Here is a 7,491-nt window from a genome sequence, read left to right on the forward strand (position 1 = left end):
TTCATTATTTTTCTCCAATGGTATAGATTATTGCAGAGGACTTTCAGCGTATTTAATTCAAACATGCTATTGTCATTTGCATGTTAAACAAATTATTTTTTGTTTTAAAATTGATAATTATGGTTGTGTCATGGCCAACGCGCCTCCAGCCCGCTAGAGGGCACCTCACCAGCCTGGGAGACGACGACCCGGAAGAGGAAATGGAAGCGGGCGGTGGCAAGTATAAAAGGGAGGTAACACCAAGGAGACACGCCCGCTCTTTGTATGAGTTAAATGAGTTGTATGAAGTTACTCGCCAGAGACGCTAGCTCTCTCACCCACGACCTACGATAATTGAGATTCCCGTAATACGCCTGCCCACGACTTCGAGAATTGCCTGATCCCCTGGAAACCACGAAAGGAACCCCGACCGGAACTTCCTGACTACAACCTCTTCCTGCCCCTGACCTTGAACCTACCTGACCCATCGGTTAAGACGGGATTCCATGCTCCCCTACCTTCCTGCCGCCCAAGACCTACTCCCGTCCTGTCCAAGATCCCGAACCATCCTGAAACCCGCCGTCTTCCGGTTCTCCTCTGCCCCGGTCCTTCCCAAAGATCCCGAACTGACTCCCCACTGCGTTGCAGCGCGTCCATTACTTCCTCATTCCTCGCCGGCCAGGCGCCCCCGGTCCTCCTGCCCCGCTCGCCCAGCGTCCTCTACCGGTACGACGGCTTATCCCTACGCCGAAAGTATGTCTGCAAGTACGTCATCGAATTCCCCCTGTGACAGGTTGATATCTCATGGAAATATAATTTTGCCTCCTTCATAACCTTTAAAATCCATCATGGCAAATGCATGCAGTTCTCAGACTAAATGGGCCTGGAAGTGCAGCTTTAATTTTATTTTCAACACTAATTGCAGTACCTGTGAGTGTGCCAGTTGAGAAAATAGGCTTGGAAATGTTCTTATCTTGTTTTATAACCCCCCGTCTGGTCACCTACAATTAATTCAGCACACACGCTCAATTCACTCCACCAGTCCTGAAGTCCTTTGATATGAAGAGGTGCGGCTGTTTGAAACGAGCCTCTCCAAAACCACTGTGTAGTAATAGCAGCCACATTACATGACATGCCACTCAATCACACCCACGGCAGCCAAGAACTGAGGCCTGGGAAGGTGCATCCTTCTGCGTCGGTCCGATGCCGAAATAACCATTTCGGTCAATGCGAACACGGGGCCCGGCTGCTCTTCCATATCTGCTGCCTTGCCAGGTTCCGTTAATCAATATGAACTTTCTCACACAGGAGGGGAGCGGATTATGTGAGAGGAATAAAATTACAGCCTGAGCTCGGAGAGATGGGGGCAGCATCAGCCGAACCAGCAGAGCAACAGAGAGCACAGCCTTTGAAATGAACCGCCTACTGATCTGAGAGCAGTCGATTCCAGCCATGGCCGTCGCAGGCAGGCTTCTCTTCATCAACATCGGAGAGCAACGGTCAGATGAAACTATTGGAGTATTGTCTTCGCCTCCATTTCTCTGTATGACGCATCGTGTGCTGTTCTTTTGTCTTTGTAAATAACATGTTCAATTGTAATCTAACTTTAATAACTTTCTAGATTTACATTCATGTGATTCCGAGTGAGTGAGTGAGCATTCCATATGACTCACTGCAGACAGAGTATCGTAGGTGAATTTTACTGATAATAAATCAATGATTGTGAAGTGGATGCCCCTTAGGGTGCTATTTTCAATCTGATGCTAAGTGCAGCACTATGCAGTAAGCATGGGTCTTGTTCTCTAGTTTACATTAGATGAAACTTGGAAATTAATCGCTTGGGGAAAACTGGGAAACTACTTTACATTTATCTCTTAACACATTAACTATCCTAAATATCTCCTCGTTAGTATAGTGGTGAGTACCACCGCCTGTCACGGGGAGACCGGGGTTCGATTCCCCAACGGGAAGGCGATGCTGGGGCAGTGGTGGCCTAGTGGTTAAGGAAGCGGCCTCATAATCAGAATCAGGTTCGAATCCCGGTCCGCCAAGGTGCCACACATGGCTGCCCACTGCTCACTCAGGGTGATGGGTTAAATGCAGAGGACAAATTTCACTGTGTGCACCGTGTGCTGTGCTGCTGTATATCACATGTGACAATCACTTCACTTTAATAATGCAATTGAAAGTGAAAAGTGAAGTGATTGTCATTGTGATACACAGCAAGCGCAGCATACGGTGCACACAACACGCAGTGTGCGGGGACGGTACTTTGCTCAGTGGCAACCTTGGCAACCTTCAGATCACGGGTCTGCTTCCTTGCCCACTAGGCCACCCCTGCCCATTTAATGCATGTAGCCCCTGCACAAACAACAATAATAATTGCACCAACTCCTGGTACAATTCTTCTCTGAAATCTGGTGCAGCTGCCTGTGCACTTACCCGCCAGTTGGCCCGATGCTGATCCAAATGAGATGAACCTGCAGTGCACGCTTCTTCTTTCATGCTGCATTGTCTTAAAGCTCTTTCCTATTTTAGACCGGGTTCCTGCCAGAGCGGGGAGCAGTTGTACCCGCAGGGGTTCTGTGCATAGAGAGTCCAAATTCTCCCTTTCACAGTATGCCCAGGCTGGAACTGTGTTAAAGTTAACACTCTTCTCACTGCACTGGGTATGATAATTACAATTGGCAATAATAGGCTGGTTTTATTGGGAGAGCAGCTACTTGGCCTGGCCTGGAAACCTCATTGTTGCTCCTTCAGGCCAAAATGTTTTTTTTATATATATATATATATATATATATATATATATGTGTGTGTGTGTGTGTGTATATATTTATTTTTATTTTCTTTTTTTTTTTACTGACTGGCAATTGCATATTTCTACCCCAGAAACGTATTAGACAAACAGGTCAATTTTGTTAATTTGTAACCAAATTTTTGTACGAATTAATCTGATTAGAGCAGTTGGCCTGGCATTGGTGATGTTGCTCACCAGGGTAAAAAAAATAAACACATTTATTCTCAGTCGTGCCTTGCACTCTGGATCACCGTCTCAAAGTGCATTTTATTTCCCTGCATGTAAAAATAAAAAAGCCCTTCCCTTCCCATGAACCGGTTCTGACTGTGCCAGATAATGAATTACGTAATGCCGCTTTTGTAATCTTTGCCTTTACTGCCTGAAGCTGGCATGAGAGGGTGTAAGTGTCGAGTGAGGCGGGGGGGAGGGGGTGTGTTGCATTAGGGATGACACTCGCGGCAGCGAAGCAGAGGCACTGTTAAATAAAGACATTAACCTGCGAGACACGGCGGCTTTTTTTTTTTTTTTATTATGGGGCGGGGTCATCGGACAGAGAGAGAGAGATCTTCTCTGCGTAAATTACTGTTCCTGCTCGGTGGAGAGGCTGTCTGTCATTTGACCACGTTCTCTATGCTCATAAAATGATGCATTGCTCCACCTGGTGTGATTACTGCACGCGAGCTAAACTGAAATTCCATGTTAAAAATGGAATTACGTCGGATCATGAAAGTGAGTGAAGTGATTGGCATTGTGATACACTGCAACACAGCACATGGTGACCTCTGTGTCCTCTGCTTTTAACCATCACCCTTGGTGGGCAGTGGGCAGCCATGACAGGCGCCCAGGGAGCAGTGTGTGGGGACGGTGCTTTGCTCAGTGGCATCTCAGTGGCACCGTGGCGGATTGGGACTCAAACCGGCAACCTTCTGATTATGGGTCCATTTCGTTAGCCGGAGAACAGAGGAGAAAGCTACCAGATGGGATGTGAAGGGTGTTGACAGGAGCAGAAAAAAGAGAAAGTAGGGTTTGTCTGATCTGTCAATCATTACTATGGTCTCCTCACTTTTATAAAAGAACATAATGAAAGTGTGTCTTTTTAACAAAGCACAGCCCTCAGCGAGGCACAGAAAAAAGCTGTTCTTTCTTGTGTGTATTTATATATTTCTGTCACGGCGTGGGTTGAATGGCAGAGACGGAAGGACACATTCACACGGCTTTACAAGACAAGGGATTTACTGGACATGGTACAACAACAGCACCTCACAGGACACAACATAAGAGACACACATACCTACAGTACAGGCCAAAAGTCTGGACACACAACATGTGTTCATTCATAGTTTTCATGCCTTCAGTGATAATCTACCAATGAAAAGGGTCATGAAAATGAAGAAAAGACATGTGTCTTTTGTGAGAAGGTGTGTCGAATCTTTTGGCCTGTACTGTATGTACATTTACATTTACATTTACAGCATTTATCAGACGCCCTTTTCTAGAGTGACTTACAATCAGTATTTACAGGGACAGTCCCCCCCTGGAGCAACTCAGGGTTAAGTGTCTTGCTCAGGGACACAATGGTAGTAAGTGGGATTCGAACCCGGGTCTTCTGGTTCATAGGCGAGTGTCTTACCCACTAGGCTACTACCACCCTATGTACAGGGATTCAGAAATACACCCGGCACTGACAGGTATAAAACATAAAACATTCATGCACATCAGGTTAGCATGATTAGGTGATTAGGGAAACACACATGGAACATGCAAACTCCGGTCCGGAATACGGAACCAGAGCACCACCCAGAGTCCAGACAATTGTCAGCACAATTGACCTGGTAAACCTTTTATGCCGAATGCTGTTCTTGACTGAATTTTCAAGTGGCTCTGATTCCAAGAGGACTGATTCACGTTTACGATTCTCTGGATTTGCCCTTGCCTGATTCACGTCATGGCCCCAAAAAGTCTACCACTGCCTACTAATAAAGATTCAGCGCATCCAAAGGATTTATCTGCCCCTCTTGTTGCCACAAATGTCCTAAGACGATCCTACAGCCAGCCGTCTGTCACACTTACACCACGATAGCCCACGATACACCATGGTATGAGGAGGCCACATACAGTTACAGTTATACGGAGACAAATTGTCTGCACACAATTTGAAACACGGATGATTTATGAGAGAGGGCATGCAAGACATGGGTAAGGGTTCAACTGGAGCAGCTGTAGTGAAAAGCTGACACAGACATGAAATGCGGAGATCCACAGGTGAGGAAATAGAGGACGTTTCAAATGTGACATTTTAATACTGAATGCAATTTTGATACAAAACATCGCAGGAATGAAGTTGTTGTAAATTGTTGTAAAATGCAGGAGTGTTCATTAATTTTACAGAAATACAGTATGTAGACCTAACAGCCACTTTATTGTGTTAGTGGAAGAAACCTGTCCATCTACATGTTCATGTTCCTTGGGATGGCATAAAAAATAAACATTTTGAACTGTTTCCACACCATTTATTTCACTTTATAAATTACAAGAAATGTCCCATCATGTAAATGTACAGAATTGCAGAGGAGAAAAAAAAAGTCACTCACTCCCACAGGATGGCAATTGTTCATTAGTAAACTCAAATGCCATGGTGTGTGTTGCAATGACAACATGGAGGGCAGCCTCCAATGAGGTGTGTCACATGACAGAACAAACTGCTGCAGTGGCAGAAAGCCTTCCAGTCCAGGTTTCAAAATGAGAAAGAAAAATCTCAGGTGAAAATGGTGCTGAAGGCTGAGCAGCCAAAGCTAATGTTGCACTATGGGCTGTGCATCTGCTGGCCAGAATCTTTTGACCATGCCTGACTGAGAGCCTCTACGAATGATTGAATTCTCTAACATTCAACATTCCCTTGATGATGCTGACAGTTTATACATGAAAATATGCCCTCAGCTGGGCTCATATATGTGTGAGCTAGTCTCAGCCTCTACAGGCTGATGCTTGAGATTGTGGCATGATGGGCACCTAAGGAAAGGTCAGGGAATTGCCTAGTTTCCTTGAGCTGAAAAGGGGCCCCGGAAAGCTCAGGCCACATTTCAATATCAATGCCTTGAAGGCACGTTTTGCGTCATCCAATTTCCTTTCAGGAACAAAACAAAGTGCATTTATCTGCTAAAACATCTTTAAGAACTGTCAAGGTATATACTTTTTTATGTTTCACTTGGGAATAAACAGAGGAACGGGGAATGGAAGAGGGGTGACTATGGGCCCCAAACTGTCAGATACGATTTCCATAAGAGCTGAAGAGGTCAAATTGGAATATCATTTTTTTTTCCTCAGTAAAACCCTCCCCAATCTCCCTCATTTGCCACTGTTCGTAAACGTAGTTCCACGCAGAGGCGTCTCCATTTCTATTCAAATAGTTTCTTATTGACAACACTGAAGTGGACTTGGCCTGAGGAGATAAAGTGTCTGTGTACAGAATCATTGACAGAGATGCTTATTCCAGCCTGGGTGATCTGATGAGATGCCGTTCAGGGAGGCGGGAAATATCCTGAACCTGCCTCACTGACAGCTGCTGGGGTTGATAGCGTTCGCAAAGGACCCCGGAGGCAGCTGGGAAATAAACAGGCACAATGAAATCCCTGGAGGAGAGCGAAGAGTCAGCTGTGAGACTTGAAAGTGTTGCCAGTAAAGGGAAACAGCAGGACCGAAGAGCACAAATGCACACTACCAAAACGCAGAAATATGCAATCGAGCATACAGGCAGTTGTTTTCCCGTCATTATGGGAACAATCACATCATAAATACATAACATGCATTTTAAATTTGCACAGCTTTACCTTTATAATTCGTAGAAATATCATCACAATTACAGAAACGTGTGAAATTTCATTGTTCATATGGAAATTCTTCTTATGCACTGTGATCAGAACGAGTTTGCATAATTTCAATGCATTTTAATGTGTTATGGCCTGTTAGTTAGATGCCATGTGATTTTACACAGAAATTACAGTGTAACTTATGTGCACTTTTTTACACCAGGCTGAAAAATAGTGTATTTGCAAACCTTAAAAGGTAAAGGATTGATATTATAATTTATTTGTTGCACTATAATGAGTGAAACTGGGTGCAAGCTTGTGGTGAGTGAAAAGTTGTGTCCACAGAGGGAGAGGCTGAGCTGCTATATGATATTATATGCATTAAATTTGTGTGCAAACATCAATTCTGAATCCGGCATCTCTGTAACAGTTCCCCATATGTGGGAGTTCACCTGTTATTACACACTCACACACACACACACACACAGTTTCCGGTGCATTAGTAGCACATCTAACTGAAGGCAGAAGCCATTAGCCATCGAGTGAAAATGTCTTTTCGGGTGCACTATCATAACAAATTAGCCTGAGTGGACTAACAGGCACCCCTGAGGAGACCTGTGTGGGTCCCGCGCTCCATAAGTGATTCACAATGGCACAGCGGCCGGGTTGGCTAACAAAGGACTGCCCATTTGCCTGTAATGGCCTATTTTATGGCTTTTTTTATGCTATGTCGCTAAAATATAAATTCATACTGTTCATATTGTGTCAATCACTAAGTCAAAGTTACTTTTCAAAGATTGTGGCAACAAACAAATCAGTCAGAGTCAGAGTCTTGCTTCCTTCACATATTTATATAGAAAACAATATTATGTCTGGGAAGGTTTTGGATTCGGAACTCCAGCCTAAAAG

Source organism: Denticeps clupeoides, chromosome 14 (genome assembly GCF_900700375.1).
Source record: "Denticeps clupeoides chromosome 14, fDenClu1.1, whole genome shotgun sequence".
Classification (NCBI taxonomy): Eukaryota; Metazoa; Chordata; class Actinopteri; order Clupeiformes; family Denticipitidae; genus Denticeps; species Denticeps clupeoides.